Source organism: Ambystoma mexicanum, chromosome 1p (assembly GCF_040938575.1).
Source record: "Ambystoma mexicanum isolate Mex_15411 chromosome 1p, UKY_AmexF1_1, whole genome shotgun sequence".
Classification (NCBI taxonomy): Eukaryota; Metazoa; Chordata; class Amphibia; order Caudata; family Ambystomatidae; genus Ambystoma; species Ambystoma mexicanum.
Genome location: NC_090921.1, coordinates 225,561,781 through 225,585,202, shown reverse-complemented (window position 1 = coordinate 225,585,202; position 23,422 = coordinate 225,561,781). Strand labels below are relative to the sequence as shown.

Below are 23,422 nucleotides of genomic sequence, written 5' to 3'. Positions count from 1 at the left end.
GTGTCCCTACCTCTCCCTCCAGACACGCATCACTGTGTCCCGATCCCTCGATCCAGATCCACACCAATGTGTCCCTATGCCTCTCTCCAGACCCGCACCACTGTGTCCCTATCCCTCCCTCCAGACACGCACCAATGTGTCCCTATCCCTCCCTCCAGACTGACACCACTGTGTCCCTATCCCTCTCTCCAGACCCGTACCACTGTGACCCTATCCCTCGCTCCAGACCCACACCACTGTCCCTATGCCTCCCTCCCCACACCACTGTACCCCTATCTCTCCCTCCAGACCCACATCACTGTGTCCCCAACCCTCTCTCCAGACCCACACCACTATGTCCCTATCTCTCCCTCCAGACCCACACTACTGTGTGCCCAACCCTCTCTCCAGACCCACACCACTATGTCCCTATCCCTCCCTTCAGACCCAACCCTAGACCCGCACTACTGCGGCCCATCCGTCCCTGTTCCCAGACCCGCATCACTGTGCCCCAACCCTCCCTGTCCTGACCTGCACCACTGTGTCCCAAACTTCCCTCCAGACCCACGCCACTGTTTCCCTATCCCTATCTCCAGACCCACTCAACTGTGTCCCTATCTCTCCCTCCAGACCCACACCACTGTCTCCAACCCTCCCTCCAGACCCACACCAGTGTCCCAACCCACCTTCCAAACCCACACCATAGCCCCATCCCTCCCTCCAGACCCACCAATGTGCCCCAAACTTGTCCCTAGACCTGCACTACTGCGCCCCAACCCTCCCTGTCCCCAGACCTGCACCACTGTGCCCCAAGCCTCCCTGTCCCCAGATCCACATCACTGTGCCCCAATCCTCCCACTCTCGAGACCCACACCACTGCACCCCAACCCTCTCTGTCCCCAGACCCACACCACTGTGTCCCTACCCCTCTCTCCAGACCTGCATCACTGTGTACCTATCCCTCCCTCCAGACATGAACCACTGTGTCCCTCTCCCTTGCTCCAGACCCACACCACTGTGTCCCTATGCCTCTCTCCAGACTCACACCACTGTGTCCCTATGCCTCCCTCCAGACCCGCAGCACTGTGTCCCTATGCCTCCCTCCAGACATGCACCACTGTGTCTCTATCTCTCCCTCCAGACCCACTGTGCCCCATCCCTCCCATCAAGCCCAAACCAATGTGCCCCCACCAACTCCCTCCAGAGCCACACCAATATGCCATCCCAACCTACACCTAGATGACCCATGCCACCGTCCAGTCCCACTGTGCCCCCATCCCTATCAAACCCACACAAATGTGCCCCTACCCCCCCCTCCAGAGCCACACCAACATGCCATCCTACCCTCCCAACCCACACCTAGATGACCCACGCCACCCTCCAGACCCACTGTGCCCATCCCTCTCCCAGACCCACACCAATGTACCCCAAAACCACACCACTGTCCCTATCCCTCCGCCCAGACCCACACCACTATGTTCCTATCCCTCCCTCCAGACCCACACCAATGTGCCCCTCCCGCCAGACCCACACCAATGTGCCCCATCCTGCCAGACCCACACCAGTGTCCTCCTCTCCATCCATTCAGACCCCACCAAGATGCCCCATCCCTCCCTCTAGACCAATACCACAATGCTCCATCCTCCCTCCACATACCAAGAGGCCCCATCCTCTTGCAACAGATGCCCATGTGCCGATCCTGAATCACACGCAGATAGCCCCAGCCAACCCCCTCTAAAACCACCCATTCTAGTATGCCCCAGACCCATACCAATGTGCCACATTCCCTTCTTCCAGACCCACACCAATAAGACCAATGTCCCCGTCCCTCCCATCAAACCCACACCAATGTGGTCCTGCCCCCTCCCTCCAGAGCCACACCAAGATGCTGCCAACCCACCCTCCCAACCCACACCTAGATGACCCATGCCACCCTCCAGACCCACTGTGCCCCATCTCTCCATCAGAAAACACACTAATGTGCCACATCGGTCTGCTAAACCCACACCAATGTGCCCCCACCCCGGCCCTCCAGAGCCACACCAAGATGCCCCATCCCAATCTCCCAACCCACACCTAGATGACCCATGCCACCCTCCAGACCCACTGTGCCCCATCTCTCCCTCTGGAAACACACCCATGTGCCACATCCCTACTCCTAAACCCACACCAATGTGGACCCACCCCCTGCCTCCAGATCCACACCAAGATGCCCCAACCCACCCTCCCAACCCATACCTAGATGACCCATGCCACCATCCAGACCCACTGTGCCCCATCTCTCCCTCAGAAAACACGCCCATGTGCCACATCCCTCCCCCCAGACCCACAATAATGTGCCCCATCCCTCTCAAACCCATACGAGTGTGCCCCCACTCCCTCCCTCCAGAGCCACACCAAGATGCCCCATCCTACCCTGCCAACCAACACCTAGATGAGCCATGCCACCCTCCAGACCGACTGTGCCCCATCTCTCCCTCCAGACCCACACCCATGTCCCCCATTCCCCCACCCACACCAATGTGCCCCATCCTGCCAGACCCACACCAGCGTACCCCTATCCATCCAGACCCCACCAAGATGCCCCAGCCCTCCCTCTAGACCAATACCACAATGCCCCATCCTCCCTTCACATAGCAAGATGCCCCTTCCCCTTGCAGCAGATACCCATGTCCCAATCCTGAATCACATACAGATAGCCAACCAACCCCCTCTAAAACCACACATCCTAGACACACACCAATGTACCACATCCCCTCCTTCCAGACCCGCACCAATATGCAGCTATCCCTCCCAAGACCAATGTCCCTGTCCCTCCCAAACCCACACCAATGTGCCCTGCCCCCACATCAAACTCACACCAATGTACCCCCAGACCGACGCCAATGTGCCCCTATCCATTGTAGACCCCAAGATGCCACCATCCCTCCATCCACACAGCAAGAGGCCCCAATTCCGCCCTACAGACCAACACCTAGATGAACCACCCCTCCCCCAGTCCCACAATGTGCCCCTATCCCTCCCCCAGACACATCAATGTGCCCCATCTCCTCCCTCCAGAGCCACATCAAGATGCCCCATCCCACCCTCCCAACCCACACCTAGATGACCCATGTCACCCTCCAGACCCACTGTGCCCCATCTTTCTCTCCGGAAACACACCCATGTACCACATCCCTCCCTCTAAACTCACACCAATGTGGTCCCACCCCTTCCCTCCAGAGCCACACCAAGATGCTCCCACCCCCCCTTCCCAACCCACACCTAGATGACCCATGCCACCCTCCAGACCCACTGTGCCCCATCTCTCCCTCCGGAAACACGCCCATGTGCCCCATCCCACCCCCTAGCCCCCGGCCCCTCCCCCAGAGCCACACCAAGATGCCCCATCCCACCCTCCCAACAATCACCTAGAGGACCCATGCCACCCTCCAGACCCACTGTGCCCCATCTCTCCCTCTGGAAACACGCCCATGTGCCCCATCCCTCCCATCAAACCCACACAAATGTGCCCCCACCAACTCCCTCCAGAGCCACACCAATATGCCCCATCCTACCCTCCCAACCCACACCTAGATGACCCATGCCACCGTCCAGACCCACTGTGCCCCATTTCTCCCTCCAGACCCACACCCATGTCCCCAATCCCTCCCCCTAAACCCACACCAGTGTGCCCCATCCCTCCAATCAAACCCACACCAATGTGTCCCCACACCCTCCCTTCAGAGCCACACCAAGCTGCCCCAACTCACCCTACCAACCCAAACCTAGATGACCCATGACACCCTCCAGACCCACTGTGCCCCATCTCTCCCTCCAGACCCACACCCATGTCCCCCATTCCCCCACCCACACCAATGTGCCCCATCCTGCCAGACCCACACCAGCGTACCCCTTTCCATCCAGACGCCACCAAGATGCCCCAGCCCTCCCTCTAGACCAATACCACAATGCCCCATCCTCCCTTCACATAGCAAGATTCCCCTTCCCCTTGCAACAGATACCCATGTGCCGATCCTGAATCACATACAGATAGCCAACCAACCCCCTCTAAAACCACACATCCTAGACACACACCAATGTACCACATCCCCTCCTTCCAGACCCACACCAATATGCAGCTATCCCTCCCAAGACCAATGTCCCTGTCCCTCCCAAACCCACACCAATGTGCCCTGCCCCCACATCAAACTCACACCAATGTACCCCCAGACCGACGCCAATGTGCCCCTATCCATTGTAGACCCCAAGATGCCACCATCCCTCCATCCCCACAGCAAGAGGCCCCAATTCCGCCCTACAGACCAACACCTAGATGAACCACCCCTCCCCCCAGTCCCACAATGTGCCCCTATCCCTCCCCCAGACACATCAATGTGCCCCATCTCCTCCCTCCAGAGCCACATCAAGATGCCCCATCCCACCCTCCCAACCCACACCTAGATGACCCATGCCACCCTCCAGACCCACTGTGCCCCATCTCTCTCTCCGGAAACACACCCATGTACCACATCCCTCCCTCTAAACTCATACCAATGTGGTCCCACCCCTTCCCTCCAGAGCCACACCAAGATGCTCCCACCCCCCCTTCCCAACCCACACCTAGATGACCCATGCCACCCTCCAGACCCACTGTGCCCCATCTCTCCCTCTGGAAACACGCCCATGTGCCCCATCCCACCCCCTAAACCCACACCAATGTGCCCCCACCCCCTCCCTCCAGAGCCACACCAAGATGCCCCATCCCACCCTCCCAACCCTCACCTAGAGTACCCATGCCACCCTCCAGACCCACTGTGCCCCATCTCTCCCTCTGGAAACACGCCCATGTGCCCCATCCCTCCCATCAAACCCACACAAATGTGCCCCCACCAACTCCCTCCAGAGCCACACCAATATGCCCCATCCTACCCTCCCAACCCACACCTAGATGACCCATGCCGCCCCCTCCAGACCCACTGTGCCCCATTTCTCCCTCCAGACCCACACCCATGTCCCCAATCCCTCCCCCTAAACCCACACCAGTGTGCCCCATCCCTCCAATCAAACCCACACCAATGCGCCCCCACACCCTCCCTCCAGAGCCACACCAAGCTGCCCCAACTCACCCTCCCAACCCAAACCTAGATGACCCATGACACCCTCCAGACACACTGAGCCCCATCTCTCCCTCCAGACCCACATCCATGTCCCCATCCCTCCCCCAGACCCACACCAATGTACCCCAAACCCACACTACTGTCCCTATCCCTCCGCTCAGACCCACACCATCTTCCTATCCCTCCCTCCAGCCCTACACCAGCATGCCCCTATCCATCCATTCAGACCCCACCAGGATGCCCCATCCCTCCCTCTATATCAATACCATAATGCCCCAGCCTCCCTACACATATCAAGATGCCCCTTCCCCTTGCAACAGATGCCCATGTGCCGATCCTGAATCACACGCAGATAGCCCCAGCCAACCCCCTCTAAAACCACCCATCCTAGTATGCCCCTGACCAATGTGCCCCATCCACTCCTTCCAGACCCACACCAATATGCGGCCATCCCTCTCCAGACCAATGTGCCCAGCCCCCACATCAAACCCACACCAATGTGCCACAAGACCAACACCAATGTGCCCCTATGCATTACAGGCCCCACCAAGATGCCACCATCCCTCCATTCACACAGCAAGATGCCCCCATCCTGCCCTCCAGACCTACACCTAGATGAACCACCCCCCAGTGCCACAATGTGCCCCCATCCAAAGCCACACCAAGATGTCCCGTCCAACCCTCCCAACCCACACCTAGATGACCTATGCCACCCTCCAGACCCACTGTGCCCCATCTCTCCCTCCAGAAACATACCCATGTGCCCCATCCGTCCCCAGACCCACACCAATGTGCTCCATCCCACCAGACCTACACCAGTGTGCCCTATCCAACCATTCAGACCCCACCAAGATGCCCCATCCCTCCCTCTAGAATAGACCAATACCATAATGCCCCATCCTCCCACCATAGCAAGATGCCCCTTCCCCTTGGAACAGATGCTCAGCCCCAATCGACCCCTCTAAAACCACCCATCCTAAACACACACTCATGAAAGATTAAATTACTCGATTAGCCCCCTTTGATCAGTTAAACGCCACCATCCACTGTCTCCCTGTTGCTTTTCTTAGCCCTCCATACCTTACATGATGAATAGCTGAACGTAATTTTTAAAATAAATGTAATTTCCCGCTTCCCTATGGAAATCTGGTGGTTTGCAGGAACGTTCACGGTATCTCGGAAGAAAATGCTAATTGTATTTTCAGCCAGCCAAGAGCAGACGGATTGCAGCAGCTCCTGCAGCCTGGCAGCCAGAGCCTTGCCCAGACAAGACCAAGTCCGACGCTCCAGGATCTCGTAGAAACGTTCCGTATTCAAAATAAAAGGCCCACCCAACCACTGCAAGCCAAATACAGTGCAGTCACAACCATACCTGCCTACATTTGAAAATCAAAATTCCTGAGATTTATGCCCCGCCCACAGCCACACAAGACTCCGCCCATTTGCACATGGCCCCGCCCACACGCCCAACAGGTAAACTCGGTTGTTGTATGCTTCAGTTTGCTTACTATAGCATTGGAAATAATTCATTCGATGCTGTAGTAAGCAAAATGAAGGCAGTGCCGCTGCAACAATAGTGCTTTCAATCCATGTCATTGGATAAGCACCATTTTTGCGGCGGCGGCTTCTGTTTGCTTACTCTAGCACTGAAAATAATTCATTCAATGCTATAGTAAGCAAACTGAAGGCGCCGCCGCCGCCGAAATAATGCTGCTTTCAATCCATGTCACTGGATTGAAAGCAGCATTATTCCTGCTGCGGCGCCGCCTTCATTTTGCTTACTATAGCATTGAATGAATGATTTTGGTAAGCAAATGAAGGTGTCACCGCCGCCGTAATAATACTGTTTTCAATCCAATTATATGGATTGAAAGCACTTTTACAGGGGTCGGGGGTCGCATTGAGCGCCGTTTCCGGGTCCCGACCACTTCTCCACCCGATTGGCTACCGGCGGCAGCCAATCAGGTGGAGAATATGACGGGACCCGGAAAGAATCTCAAAATTCCTGAGATTCAGGGGACTTTTTCGAAGACCCGGAGAAATGCTTATAATTCCGGAGTCTCCAGAAAAATTCCGGAGGTTAGGCAGGTATGGTCACAACCTTCTGCTTCCCGAATCCCGCTGCATCCTGAGCACTGAAAATGCCCCGGAACCGCTTCATTGCTCCGGCGGAAATCATGACAGACACAGAGCACGTGAGGAAGAGTGGGCGGGCCGTTGCCTTGGTCCTTTTCTCCGATGGAAACTAGTCGCTACCAGACACAGGCGAAGAGGCTGTTGTTTTCTTTCCACCTAGATAAACATGAACTACTCCACAGGTCGATGAACATAACAATGAGTGGGGCCCTAACTGTTTGGTGCCAGTGAACACGCTAAGCATGTAAACGATAACTCCGTAACAATGAACCATCTGTGCAGTGACAGCTTTTCACATTAATGGCATTGAAACTCGTGTGGAACAGCCGTGGAATTCGGTTTCTCAATACACCAGTAAAGGGGAAACAGTTTTTGTGGAGACACCAAGTTAAATGAAGATAGTGATAGAGCAGACACCACTATCGGGTAAGAACGCTCTTTTTGCCCAATGATATGCAGTATACAGTTAGGTTATTAGGAATGAGACGAGCACCTACATTAGACGCTCCTCTGTTGTTCTTCCATTTAGATAGTGCCATTGGACTCGAGCTTTGATGACCGATAGCCTGCCGTGGTAATGGTGGGTTCGCTTTAGAGGACAAGAGCTCCATAAGCGGCACTGATTCAGAATTCGGTAAGTCACTGTGTGAATGCACCATGGTGTTTTTTCATTGATATAAGGCTTCAGCGGAGGTATTAGAAGATTCGAGGACTTGGCATAACAACATGGAGCTAGATTATGACATTGGATTTGGTAAACAGTGCATCGATTTATAACATATGCACCTGTTGATGTACCATCAAGACCCCTGATTGGAGCCCCTAGTAGTCCCAGTGTAGTGTCCTAGTACACTTTGCACAGCTCGTGCGACTGCACGAGGGGACGCACGAGAAGGAGAACGAGGACATGAAGGGATCGAGCTTGGAATGTTGGGTTCGGTGTCAGTTGGAGAAGGAGAGAAGAAGAGGTCCAGCTCATGTCCCCTTTATATATAACTATAATACATAAATCTAGCAGTTGTAACGTAAGAATAAACGTAGTGTTTACCACATTTACATTGCCTCCCCATTACTTCAGTGGCGACAAGGAAAATCCACTGTGGCTGTTGAGAGGGATCTCCGGCTGCGTAATAGGTAGGAGCGGTTGTTTCACAACCCACGATCGCCCACCATCGAGTGCTGCCATCGTCTGCTGACTGCACCGGCGTGCGTGTTTCCGCTGACCGATCCACTGTTTTTAATTTATTCATTTATTCACTGCACTGCTCATGCTACGGACTGCCCTCCTGATGCCTGTCCCATTGGCTGTTCTGCCGCATACGCTTCTGTCAAGAGACGTCACTACTGGAAGGAGGTGGGCCCAATCTCTGTAGGCATTGTTGTTAACCCCACAAACTCTGCCTAACACAGGGACACGCGCATCCACTGTTTCGTCCTACGCCAGAAGAGTGCAACTACATAGAAACTAACGCCAGCAAACTATATCGATCTGTCCGTTGTCAGGTTGTTGGAGCTAAAGATGGCATCTAGAGTGTGTCCTTTGTAGTGGGTCGGGCCGTTTATGTGGGGTTGGAGATTAATTGCATCTAAACCGTCAACCAGGGAGTGTGTCATGGGGGTGGTGGAGATGTCAAGCCATATGTTGAAGTCACCAAGGAGGGAGAGGTTGGGATGGTTTAGTTGGAGGGGGGCGATGGAATCCCAAAGGTTGTTTGTAAATTGTCTATCGTAGCCAGGGGGCCTGTAGATTATTAGGAAGCTGTGTGAGAGCGATGGGGAGAGGGAAAGTTTAACGAGGAGAGATTCCCAGGAAGGGATGGAGGGTTGGTTGTCTATGATTGAGGCGCGGAAGAGAGATTTGAAGACGAATGCTACCCCCCCTCCTCTGGACGGATGGTTCAGTGGGAAGAGGGAGTAGTCGGGGGGAAAGGCTTCACTAGCGATCGGGCCGAAGTCATCGGAGAACCAGGTTTCAGTGATTAAAACTAGGTCAGGTTTGACAGAGGCGAGGAGGTCATAGATGCAATGTCTGTTTTTTGCTACGGAACAAGCGTTAAATAGGATACAGTTCACATCGGCAGGCAAGGTAGGTCTCGGTGCTGGAGCGGGATGGGGCGGTGGAGGAGAGAGCGGAGCGGCGGGGGTAAGGTGGGTGATGCTAGAAGGGAATAGTGGGCGGGCGGAAAAATTGGCAGGTTTTAAGCGGGGCTGGGTGTGATAGGATGATTGAGTTTGGGAAGGTGGATTTGGGGGAGAGGTGTGGGCGGTTGGGAGTTTCAGTTGCAGTTGATGAGAAATCGAGGGAGGGGGGTTTCAGGAGGGGGGAGGCCATGGGGGAAGGCGGAGATTGTGGGAGAGAGGTGGTGGGTCGAGACGGGAGGCGAGGAGTGCTGAGAGATTGAGGGGGACCAGGAGCGTTTCCTCTTTAGTTTCTTTGCTGCGACTGGTGTGTGGGAGAGGGTGGGGGGGGGTCAGAGGGGAAGAGTGAAGCAGCTTCGGTTCGTGCTAGGGCTAGGCGCGCAGTTTTTAGGGAGAGGAAAGAGTGCGGCTGGGGGGAAGGTGGTAGGGGTATGAGGGCAAGGCTGTTGGTGGGTGATTTCGGGGTGGGGTGTGCCAGGTCTGATAGTGAGGGGAGGAGGTATGGGCAATGCTGGCGGGTTGGTGGTGGGGTTCAGGGGATGAGTGGTCTTAGGGTGAGTGGTTCGCCATCGTGCTCCTCTGGCTTGGTGTTTGGAGAGGGGAGTGCAAGCGAGTGTGGAGGAGGGTGGGGTGATTTGGGACAGAGGGGGCGGGAGTGAAGGCAGATCGGAGAGTGGGGGTGGTCCACGGGGCTCGTTTCTGAGAGACTCTGGTGGAGTGGGTGCGCTCATGATTGGTGCAGACTTTAAGGTTGATTTAGGAGGGTTTCTTGATTGTAGTTCTAGGATCGGAGGTGTCACGCCTCAAGGCACACTTCTAGGTTCAACAGGTCAGAGACGATATTTAGACTATTTGATGCTCTCTAGATGCAATTTGCCGGCAGAGATGATATTAGTTTAATAGGTACATTTCTGAGTTCACCTGTATACAGAGGGAACACTTTCTAAGATTACCGAGAGGCTAATGGGCACACTTTAATGGAACTTTCCAGACGGGCTATTGGGCGTGTCTCTAAATTCAACTTTATAGGTTGGCTATTGGTACCGTTTCTAAATTCACGGAGAGGGCGTTGGGCACATTCCTTATGTAAATGCGGTTAGGAATATTTCTATATTCAGCTTTCTCGGAGTGGTTGTTGGTCACAACATCTACATGCAGTTGGGTACACTACTAAATGCAATTGGGTGCACTACTAAATGCAATTGGGTGCACTTCTAAAATCAACTTTTCTCAGAAAGGCTATTGGGCGCAATCTTAGAATACAATTGGGTACACTTCTAGATGCAATTGGGAACACTTCTAATGCAAATGGTCAGCTTCTAATGCAATTGGGTTCACTTCTAAGTTCAACTTTCTCAGAGAGGCTATTGGGCGCAACTTCTAAATGCAATTGGGGCACACTTCTAAATTCAACTTTCTCAGAGAGGCTATTGGGCGCAACTTCTAAGTGCAATTGGTTACACTTCTAATGCAGATGGTCACAGCTTCTACATGCAAATGGGTACTCTTCTAAGTTCAACTTTTCTCAGAGAGGCTATTGGGCGCAACTTCTAAATGCAATTGGGGCACACTTCTTCTAAATTCAACTTTCTCAGAGAGGCTATTGGGCGCAACTTCTAAATGCAATTGGGTACACTTCTAATGCAAATGGTCAGAGTTTCTACATGCAAATGGGTACTCTTCTAAGTTCAAGTTTTCTCAGAGAGGATGTTGGGCGCAACTTCTAGAATGCAATTGGGTACACTTCTAAATTCAACTTTTCTCAGAGAGGGTATTGGGCGCAACTTCTAAATGCAATTGGGTACACTTCTAAATGCAGTTGGTCACAGCTTCTAAATGCAGTTGGTCACAGCTTCTAAATGCAATTGGGTACACTTCTAAATTCAACTTTCTCAGAGAGGCTATTGGGCGCAACTTCTAAATGCAATTGGGTACACTTCGAATGCAAAGGGTCACGGCTTCTAAATGAAATTAGGTGCACTTCTAAGTTCAGGTTTTCTCCGAGAGGATGTTGGGCGCAACTTCTAAATGCAATTGGGGCACACTTCTAAATTCAACTTTTCTCAGAGAGGCTATTGGGCGCAACTTCTAAACGCAATTGGGTACACTTCTAATGCAAATGGTCACAGCTTCTACATGCAAATGGGTACTCTTCTAAGTTCAACTTTTCTCAGATAGGCTATTGGGCGCAACTTCTAAATGCAATTGGGTACTCTTCTAAATGCAGTTGGTCACCGCTTCTAAATGCAATTGGGTACACTTCTAATGCAAATGGTCACAGCTTCTACTTGCAAATGGGTACTCTTCTAAGTTCGACTTTTCTCAGAGAGGGTATTGGGCGCAACTTCTAAATGCAATTGGGTACACTTCTAAATGCAGTTGGTCACAGCTTCTAAATGCAATTGGGTACACTTCTAAATGCAGTTGGTCACAGCTTCTAAATGCAATTGGGTACACTTCTAAATTCAACTTTCTCATAGAGGCTATTGGGCGCAACTTCTAAATGCAATTGGGTAAACTTCTAAATTCAACTTTCTCCGAGAGGCTATTGGGCGCAACTTCTAACTGCAATTGGGTACACTTCTAATGCAAAGGGTCACGGCTTCTAAATGAAATTGGGTGCACTTCTAAGTTCAAGTTTTCTCAGAGAGGATGTTGGGTGCAACTTCTAGATGCAATTGGGCATACTTCTAAATTCAACTTTCCTCAGAGAGGCTATTGGGCGCAACTTCTAAATGTAATTGGGCACACTTCTAATGCAGATGGTCACAGCTTCTACATGCAAATGGGTGCTCTTCTAAGTTCAAGTTTTCTCAGAGAGGATGTTGGGTGCAACTTCTAGATGCAATTGGGCATACTTCTAATGCAGATGGTCACAGCTTCTACATGCAAATGGGTACTCTTCTAAGTTCAAGTTTTCTCAGAGAGGATGTTGGGTGCAACGTCTAGATGCAATTGGGTACACTTCTAAATTCAACTTTCCTCAGAGAGGTTATTGGGGGCAACTTTTAAATGCAATTGGGGCACACTTCTAAATTCAACTTTCTCAGAGAGGCTATTGGGCGCAACTTCTAAGTGCAATTGGGTACACTTCTAATGCAGATGGTCACAGCTTCTACATGCAAATGGGTACTCTTCTAAGTTCGACTTTTCTCAGAGAGGGTATTGGGCGCAACTTCTAAATGCAATTGGGTACACTTCTAAATGCAGTTGGTCACAGCTTCTAAATGCAATTGGGTACACTTCTAAATGCAGTTGGTCACAGCTTCTAAATGCAATTGGGTACACTTCTAAATTCAACTTTCTCAGAGAGGCAATTGGGCGCAACTTCTAAATGCAATTGGGTACACTTCTAATGCAAATGATCACAGCTTCTAAATGCAATTGGGTACACTTCTAAATGCAGTTGGTCACAGCTTCTAAATGCAATTGGGTACACTTCTAAATGCAGTTGGTTACAGCTTCATTGAACTTTCTCAGAGAGGCTATTGGGCGCAACTTCTAAATGCAATTGGGTACACTTGTAATGCAAAGGGCCACGGCTTCTAAATGAAATTGGGTACACTTCTAAGTTTAGGTTTTCTCCGAGAGGCTATTGGGCGCAACTTCTAAGTGCAATTGGTTACACTTCTAATGCAGATGGTCACAGCTTCTACATGCAAATGGGTACTCTTCTAAGTTCAACTTTTCTCAGAGAGGCTATTGGGCGCAACTTCTAAATGCAATTGGGGCACACTTCTAAATTCAACTTTCTCAGAGAGGCTATTGGGCGCAACTTCTAAGTGCAATTGGGTACTCTTCTAAATGCAGTTGGTCACAGCTTCTAAATGCAATTGGGTACACTTATAAATTCAACTTTTTCTCAGAGAGGCTATTGGGCGCAACTTCTAAATGCAATTGGGTACACTTCTAATGCAAATGGTCAGAGTTTCTACATGCAAATGGGTACTCTTCTAAGTTCGAGTTTTCTCAGAGAGGATGTTGGGCGCAACTTCTAGAATGCAATTGGGTACACTTCTAAATTCAACTTTTCTCAGAGAGGGTATTGGGCGCAACTTCTAAATGCAATTGGGTACACTTCTAAATGCAGTTGGTCACAGCTTCTAAATGCAATTGGGTACACTTCTAAATTCAACTTTCTCAGAGGCTATTGGGCGCAACTTCTAAATGCAATTGGGTACACTTCGAATGCAAAGGGTCACGGCTTCTAAATGAAATTAGGTGCACTTCTAAGTTCAGGTTTTCTCCGAGAGGATGTTGGGCGCAACTTCTAAATGCAATTGGGGCACACTTCTAAATTCAACTTTTCTCAGAGAGGCTATTGGGCGCAACTTCTAAACGCAATTGGGTACACTTCTAATGCAAATGGTCACAGCTTCTACATGCAAATGGGTACTCTTCTAAGTTCAACTTTTCTCAGAGAGGCTATTGGGCGCAACTTCTAAATGCAATTGGGTACTCTTCTAAATGCAGTTGGTCACCGCTTCTAAATGCAATTGGGTACACTTCTAATGCAAATGGTCACAGCTTCTACTTGCAAATGGGTACTCTTCTAAGTTCAACTTTCTCATAGAGGCTATTGGGCGCAACTTCTAAATGCAAATGGGTACTCTTCTAAGTTCAACTTTCTCATAGAGGCTATTGGGCGCAACTTCTAAATGCAATTGGGTAAACTTCTAAATTCAACTTTCTCCGAGAGGCTATTGGGCGCAACTTCTAACTGCAATTGGGTACACTTCTAATGCAAAGGGTCACGGCTTCTAAATGAAATTGGGTGCACTTCTAAGTTCAGGTTTTCTCCGAGAGGATGTTGGGCGCAACTTCAAGAATGCAAATGGGTACACTTCTAAATTCAACTTTCCTCAGAGAGGCTATTGGGCGCAACTTCTAAATGTAATTGGGCACACTTCTAATGCAGATGGTCACAGCTTCTACATGCAAATGGGTGCTCTTCTAAGTTCAAGTTTTCTCAGAGAGGATGTTGGGTGCAACTTCTAGATGCAATTGGGCATACTTCTAATGCAGATGGTCACAGCTTCTACATGCAAATGGGTACTCTTCTAAGTTCAAGTTTTCTCAGAGAGGATGTTGGGTGCAACTTCTAGATGCAATTGGGTACACTTCTAAATTCAACTTTCCTCAGAGAGGTTATTGGGGGCAACTTTCAAATGCAATTGGGGCACACTTCTAAATTCAACTTTCTCAGAGAGGCTATTGGGCGCAACATCTAAGTGCAATTGGGTACACTTCTAATGCAGATGGTCACAGCTTCTACATGCAAATGGGTACACTTCTAAATTCAACTTTCTCAGAGAGGCAATTGGGCGCAACTTCTAAATGCAATTGGGTACACTTCTAATGCAAATGATCACAGCTTCTAAATGCAATTGGGTACACTTCTAAATGCAGTTGGTCACAGCTTCTAAATGCAATTGGGTACACTTCTAAATGCAGTTGGTTACAGCTTCATTGAACTTTCTCAGAGAGGCTATTGGGCGCAACTTCTAAATGCAATTGGGTACACTTGTAATGCAAAGGGCCACGGCTTCTAAATGAAATTGGGTACACTTCTAAGTTTAGGTTTTCTCCGAGAGGATGTTGGGCGCAACTTCTAGAATGCAATTGGGTACACTTCTAAATTCACCTTTCCTCAGAGAGGTTATTGGGCGGAACTTCTAAACGCAATTGGTTACACTTCTAATGCAAATGGTCACAGCTTCTAAGTGCAATTGGGTACTCTTCTAAATGCAGTTGGTCACTGCTTCTAAATGCAATTGGGTACACTTCTAAATTCGACTTTCTCAGAGAGGCTATTGGGCGCAACTTCTAAATGCAATTGGGTACACTTCTAAATTCAACTTTCTCAGAGAGGCTATTGGGCGCAACTTCTGAATGCAATTGGGTACACTTCTAAATTCAACTTTCTCAGAGAGGCTATTGGGCGCAACTTCTAAATGCTATTGGGTACACTTCTAATGCAAAGGGTTACGGCTTCTAAATGAAATTGGGTACACTTCTAAGTTCAGGTTTTCTCCGAGAGGATGTTGGGCGCAACTTCTAGAATGCAATTGGGTACACTTCTAAATTCACCTTTCCTCAGAGAGGTTATTGGGCGGAACTTCTAAACGCAATTGGTTACACTTCTAATGCAAATGGTCACAGCTTCTAAGTGCAATTGGGTACTCTTCTAAATGCAGTTGGTCACTGCTTCTAAATGCAATTGGGTACACTTCTAAATTCGACTTTCTCAGAGAGGCTATTGGGCGCAACTTCTAAATGCAATTGGGTACACTTCTAAATTCAACTTTCTCAGAGAGGCTATTGGGCGCAACTTCTGAATGCAATTGGGTACACTTCTAAATTCAACTTTCTCAGAGAGGCTATTGGGCGCAACTTCTAAATGCTATTGGGTACACTTCTAATGCAAAGGGTTACGGCTTCTAAATGAAATTGGGTACACTTCTAAGTTCAGGTTTTCTCCGAGAGGATGTTGGGTGCAACTTCTAGAATGCAATTGGGTACACTTCTAAATTCAACTTTCCTCAGAGAGGTTATTGGGGGCAACTTTTAAATGCAATCGGGGCACACTTCTAAATTCAACTTTCTCAGAGAGGCTATTGGGCGCAACTTCTAAGTGCAATTGGGTACACTTCTAATGCAGATGGTCACAGCTTCTACATGCAAATGGGTACTCTTCTAAGTTCAACTTTTCTCAGAGAGGCTATTGGGCGCAACTTCTAAATGCAATTGGGTACTCTTCTAAATGCAGTTGGTCACAGCTTCTAAATGCAGTTGGTCACAGCTTCTAAATGCAGTTGGTCACAGCTTCTAAATGCAATTGGGTACACTTCTAAATTCAACTTTCTCAGAGAGGCGATTGGGCGCAACTTCTAAATGAAGTTGGGTACACTTCTAATGCAAATTATCACAGCTTCTAAATGCAATTGGGTACACTTCTAAATGCAGTTGGTCACAGCTTCTAAATGCAATTGGGTACACTTCTAAATGCAGTTGGTTACAGCTTCATTGAACTTTCTCAGAGAGGCTATTGGGCCCAACTTCTAAATGCAATTGGGTACACTTCTAATGCAAAGGGTCACGGCTTCTAAATGAAATTGGGTACACTTCTAAGTTTAGGTTTTCTCCGAGAGGATGTTGGGCGCAACTTCTAGAATGCAATTGGGTACACTTCTAAATTCAACTTTCCTCAGAGAGATTATTGGGCGCAACTTCTAAATGCAATTGGGGCACACTTCTAAATTTAACTTTCTCAGAGAGGCTATTGGGCGCAACTTCTAAGTGCATTGGTTACACTTCTAATGCAGATGGTCACAGCTTCTACATGCAAATGGGAACTCTTGTAAGTTCAACTTTTCTCAGAGAGGCTATTGGGTGCAACTTCTAAATGCAATTGGGGCACACTTCTAAATTCAACTTTCTCAGAGAGGCTATTGGGCACAACTTCTAATTGCAATTGGGTACTCTTCTAAATGCAGTTGGTCACAGCTTCTAAATGCAATTGGGTACACTTCTAAATTCAACTTTCTCAGAGAGGCTATTGGGCGCAACTTCTAAATGCAATTGGGTACACTTCTAAATTCAACTTTCTCAAAGAGGCTATTGGGCGCAACTTCTAAATGCAATTGGGTACACTTCTAATGCAAATGGTCAGAGTTTCTACATGCAAATGGGTACTCTTCTAAGTTCAAGTTTTCTCAGAGAGGATGTTGGGCGCAACTTCTAGAATGCAATTGGGTACACTTCTAAATTCAACTTTTCTCAGAGAGGCTATTGGGCGCAACTTCTAAATGCAATTGGGTACTATGCAAATGGTGACAGCTTCTACATGCAAATGGGTACTCTTCTAAGTTCGACTTTTCTCAGAGAGGGTATTGGGCGCAACTTCTAAATGCAATTGGGTACACTTCTAAATGCAGTTGGTCACAGCTTCTAAATGCAATTGGGTACACTTATAAATGCAGTTGGTCACAGCTTCTAAATGCAATTGGGTACACTTCTAAATGCAGTTGGTCACAGCTTGTAAATGCAATACAACTTTCTCAGAGAGGCTATTGGGCGCAACTTCTAAATGCAATTGGGTACACTTCTAATGCAAAGGGTTACGGCTTCTAAATAAAATTGGGTGCACTTCTAAGTTCAGGTTTTCTCAGAGAGGATGTTGGGTGCAACTTCTAGATGCAATTGGATACACTTCTAAATACAACTTTTCTCAGAGAGGCTATTGGGCGCAACTTCTAAACGCAATTGGGTACACTTCTAATGCAAATGGTCACAGCTTCTACATGCAAATGGGTACTCTTCTAAGTTCAACTTTTCTCAGAGAGGCTATTGGGCGCAACTTCTAAATGCTATTGGGTACACTTCTAATGCAAAGGGTTACGGCTTCTAAATGAAATTGGGTACACTTCTAAGTTCAGGTTTTCTCCGAGAGGATGTTGGGCGCAACTTCTAGAATGCAATTGGGTACACTTCTAAATTCAACTTTCCTCAGAGAAGTTATTGGGCACAACCTCTAAATGCAATTGGGGCACACTTCCAAATTCAACTTTTCTCAGAGAGGCTATTGGGCGCAACTTCTAAATGCAATTGGGTACTCTTCTAAATGCAGTTGGTCACAGCTTCTAAATGCAATTGGGTACACTTCTAAATTCAACTTTCTCAGAGAGGCAATTGGGCGCAACTTCTAAATGCAATTGGGTACACTTCTAATGCAAATGATCACAGCTTCTAAATGCAACTGGGGACACTTCTAAATGCAGTTGGTCACAGCTTCTAAATGCAATTGGGTACACTTCTAAATGCAGTTGGTTACAGCTTCATTGAACTTTCTCAGAGAGGCTATTGGGCGCAACTTCTAAATGCAATTGGGTACACTTCTAATGCAAAGGGTCACGGCTTCTAAATGAAATTGGGTACACTTCTAAGTTCAGGTTTTCTCCGAGAGGATGTTGGGCGCAACTTCTAGAATGCAATTGGGTACACTTCTAAATTCAACTTTCCTCAGAGAGGTTATTGGGCGCAACTTCTAAATGCAATTGGGGCACACTTCTAAATTCAACTTTCTCAGAGAGGCTATTGGGCGCAACATCTAAGTGCATTTGGGTACTCTTCTAAACGCAGTTGGTCACAGCTTCTAAATGCAATTGGGTACACTTCTAAATGCAGTTGGTCACAGCTTCTAAATGCAATTGGGTACACTTCCAAATTCAACTTTCTCAGAGAGGCTAATGGGCGCAACTTCTAGGTGCAATTGGGTAAACCTCCAATGCAGATGGTCACAGCTTCTACATGCAAATGGGTGCTCTTCTAAGTTCAACTTTCTCAGAGAGGCTATTGGGCGCAACTTCCAAGTGCAATTGGGTACTCCTCCAAATGCAGTTGGGTACACTTCTAAATTCAACTTTCTCAGAGAGGCTACCGGGCGCAACCTCCAGATGCAATTGGGTACACTTCCAATGCATATGGACACAGCTTCTAAGTGTTCACAGAGGGGCTACTGGGCGTACCTCTAGATTCAGCAGAGAGGGCTACCGGGCACATTTTTAAATGCAGCTTTCACATGTATAGGATGGAGTTTCCAAATGCTAGTATACTACAGATATAATTAATTTACACAGGTGATGCTTTGTTAGATGAGTGGTAGGGTAGTATGGCGTGAAGTAATTGCTTCAGTCCCTGCCTTTACGACACTTACTTATTGTTGGCTTCTTGCTTCTCCTGCTGATACCTGCGGATACGTTTCGGTGCCGTCTCTGTAGGAGCCGTCCTTTGCCTCGGGTCCTTAGCCGAAGGGGCTGCCGGGCAGAGGGCTGCCTAGGGGCAACTAGCAATCGAGGCGATCTTCTAGGCGGGACCAATCAGGCGGGGGTGGTAGGGTCGGGAGGCCGGAGAACACGGAAGAGGGAGCGGGGAGGGAATGGGTGGCGACCAAGGCACCGAGGAGCCTGAAACAACGATGGAGGGCCCGGGATGGGCTGCGGCCAGATGTAGGGGCAACACACTCTCACCGGAATGCGGGACCTGGGGCTGGCGGATTGGGCTTTTGGTGCAGGGGCACCCAAAATCAAAATTAATTCGAGCACAAACGGGGCAAACTCACCCGGAGAGTGCAGCAGGACAAAGGAGAACACGGGTGTTGTGGCGGTGACCTGGGTTAGCACGCCGGGACAAGGGACCAATCAGGGCACAGAGACGGGTTGGGGGGTGGGATTGGAGAGCACCAGGAAGCGGGAGGGAGCGCGGGTTGTAGGTGGTGGAACGCGGGGCCTGGTGCTGGCGGATTGGGCTTTTGGTGCAGGGCACCCAAAATCAAATTAAATTCGAGCACAAACGGGGCAAACTCACCCGGAGAGTGCAGCAGGACAAAGGAGAACACGGGTGTTGTGGCGGTGACCTGGGTTAGCACGCCGGGACTAGGGACCAATCAGCCATAGATGTGTTTAAATATCGTGACTGTCTCTAGAAGTGTTTTTATAGTGTTTTACTTGAATTGATACAAATAAAATGTTTTTTAAAATTGCCATTGTCATTGGCTGCTAAATCAAGTATGCACACGATGGCCATAGGATCCGGTTATGCGTAAACCCATAGGAACTAGTGACCTGTACCCTCTTGAAATAATTTAGGCCTCCAAACATGTTTGTTTAGTATATAGATTTACAACCTTTTTGAAGGCCTCTTTGATTAGTTGGTTTCTCTTTTCCCTCGTGTCCCCTTTCGTTTTGATGTGATGTCATGTTTACCAACATAGAGCTTGGAGAAGTACAGTACCACTGACATCATACTGATGTCCTAACAAGAATTTCTTATGAGGACATCTGTAGGTTCTCAGTGGTACTGCACCTCTCCAACAAATAATTGCTTGTATGGTAAAGGTATACAGAAAGGGAAACCTACATGTTGCCCAATGGGGTTATGAAAGTAGCCCAAATATAGCCCAACCCCCTCTGCCTGCCAAAAGAAAGATCAATACGCCATCCCAGCTTTGAAAGTGATTCATTCACATGACATGGTACAGAACTCCTGATTGGGAGAAAATTGGTTAAACAAGCCTCTGTTAGATAACATTGGTGTAATGGAACAAGAAATACATTTAGTGCATTGGCTGATTATGCCACAGCATTTCCAGTTGTCATGCCAACCACAAAGTCAGCTTTCTGGCACCCTTTTATTCTCGCTCTTCTCTATAGCAATGGTGTTGGCAACATTTTGGTAGCGCAAAGCAGTACTGACAAGCACCTGCAGATCGATAAAGGGAATGCTTGTACATAAGCACATGTTTATGTTTGTTTAATCATTTGTATAGCGCACCGCGGTACCCGAAGGCTTAGGGGCGCTCACAGAACAATTATAACAAACAAAATAGGACTTGCCACAGATGAAAAAAATACAAGTGAAAAAATGAAACAGTAAAATAAAACATAAGCCATGCTTAGGCTAAAATACAAAGGCATAACGGTAACTTACACATAATTTAGAAACCTCAGAGAATTACATTACAACTAGAAGACCCTCTAGGCAGGTATCGACATTGTCTTAAAAAGGCAGATAATGTGCTAGTGCCGCATCCCACTAAGACACAGTCATTATTAGGAAGCGTACACCCATCTTTAAGGTCAATCCTGCAGACGATCTTCAGATCTGAGAGTCTGACCACCCCCGGCCCAGTTCTTTGTCTAAGCCAGGCTAGGATCTTGAACCGCAAAGCTTCTTTGGGTTCTTTACCGTTGACCTTAGAAATGTTTGTGATGACAAAGTTTCTCTGGTCCCACACAAAATCATGAATACTCATGTCCTGAATTTTGGGCATTCGACGTTTTGTTGAGCGTATGTTCAGTGAGGATCCTCGTTTAGGAATGCTGATCATCGCTGTGGAGTAATTAATCTTCCCTTGGACTGGTTTCTGGGTCAATTCCGGAGTGGAAACGCATAATTCCACTACCGGGACAATAGTGTCCACATTAGGGGTTTGGATGATTTTAGAGCTGGTCGTAATAGCTTGTGTAGGCTTCAGGGTTTCATCACTCTGGGAGTTTGTTTGGGTGGCCTGATTAAATTGCTCCTTATACAAGCTAGTTTGAACAGCCTTATCCGATTTGGCTACCTCGATCATATCGCTATGCTTACAGGATTCATTTATTAGGAGGTCAACATTCGCTCTTGAAGAGAGTAAGTCCACTGCCCAATTCTTAAGAGAATCTGCCAGTAGATTCAGATCAAAAGGGTTTGAGCATAAGAGCAGTTCCTTAGCTATGCTGGCCATTAGATCAGGCCAATGAGCATGGTCGGGTGATTCTGTTTGCGGAGAGGTACATCTGACTCCCACTTGTGGGGGGGTGTTGCAGAGTGTACAATGATCAGTGTTGTCATCTGGATGATTCTTGGATCCTTCCAGGGCCCCTAGGGCCACGGGGATGAGGTCATGCTTCATGCAATTCTGGATATAGCTGTTATCAGCTGTAAGGGTACACTGCAGGAGTATGAGGGCTGTGCAGTTAGGAATTACTGAAAGTTTGTCGGGCTCTTGATGTGAAGGTTCTAGGGCTGGAGTTTTAGAGAGAGAGGCAGACTCCTCAGCTTTAAGCATAGGCAGATTACTCTGCAGTCTTTGTCTTCTACTGGAAATAAGGGACAAAACCTCTGAGATCCGATCTCTAATGGGAGAGGGGTGGGGGATAGCTAGGCCAACTGCTGGACCAACTAATCCCGTTTCTGCCACTCCCATAATGGGCTTATTCCGAGACTGTGAGGAGTACAATTTATAATCCGTATCTTTTGGGCGCAAACCAGAGACCTCAACTTTTCTATTGGCGGTCATGGTATCGCCCCCCTCCCCCAGAGATAGAGCACGTACTATCTATAGCTGGACCCGAAGTAGAAGAGATTGAATGTCCAGACAGAACCATTCTCCAGGCAGGCTAGCTGCTAGACTCGCTGCTAGGGCAGGCTACAGCTGGATGAGTGAGCAGTACAACTGACAAGAGAACTGACAGGAGAGACGGGCCAGGAAACGAGCAGAATAAGCAAGCAGAATAGGCATTCCCACTCTGATGTGGGCTGTCCTCAAAATCTCATCCTATATGGACAGAGAAAAAAGCACAGCTCTTACCGCTCATGCAGAGTTTTGCCTCTCCAAAGGAAGCCACCCAAGCCACATGTACAACATCTCTTGTCCAATTGCTCCAAATGCACATTAAAGCAACATTCCATGTTCACAAACTCCTGCCTAAATCTCATGAAAACACAGGCAATGCGTCGACAAAGAATTGAGAATTACAAAATATACAAAGACAAGCAGTACATACTAGGCCTGCATACATCTTCAAGTCTAGGGGAAAGAGAAAGTCTAATTGCAAAGCAGGAACTCATAGATCTGACTCAACATCCAAATGAAAATAACAACAAAGGAAAACAACATCGGATAGGCCTCTACAGCTTGCCAAAACAAAAACCACATGTCATGGTATGTTAGGCAAGGGCCTCTAACACATAAGCAGCCCAGGAGCATGGAGGAGGGAATACAGGGAAAACACTGACATGATTGTGAATTTACCCACTGATATCAATATCTCCTCTCTGCATCATTTTTGCCTCACGCTAGGCTCTGAAGTGTCACCTGTGGTCCAAATCTAAAAAGCCTGATGGAGTTTAGTGCAAGTATGGGGGAAGACTGGAGTTAGGCTGGAGGCTTAACTGGAGGTGGTCTGTTCAATCCTGTTGGATTGGACTGTATGTGTGGGCTACTGTCACAAGTTTCTCCCCTTCTGACCTGTTTTTCCTGTTTGCTTGCAACCTTCATTGATGATTTCTTTTGCACGCTCTGGGATTTGTATAAACCTGTGTGCTGGTCTTCGGGTTCCAGTGTGAGGATAGTAATCCAACTCCAGGAGAAGTTCAGATGTCCAGGACCGGAACCAGGAAGGAACAGTGTCCAGGCTCGGAGGCACGGAACACCGTGACTCGAGTGCAGGCGAAAATCCAGGAAGAAGCTCGGAGGTAAGTTCGAGGAAAGGGAAGGAAAGGAGGAAAATTCAAGGAATCGGGAAACA

The 23,422-nt window shown here is 48.6% G+C and overlaps 1 protein-coding gene across 2 annotated transcripts in view; it reads left to right on the top strand.

Annotated features, from left to right (window-relative positions):
* The first annotated feature begins 7,288 nt into the window (after positions 1–7,288).
* LOC138568176 (NXPE family member 3-like) overlaps positions 7,289–23,422 on the top strand; it is a 242,649-nt gene continuing 226,515 nt past the window's right edge. The window contains exons 1-2 of one of the 2 annotated variants that reach the window (XM_069646426.1): positions 7,289–7,640; positions 7,744–7,848. The gene's annotated coding sequence lies outside the window, so the exon portion shown is untranslated. The remainder of the gene's footprint in view (positions 7,641–7,743; positions 7,849–23,422) is intronic. The other variant, XM_069646427.1, reaches the window with a different exon arrangement.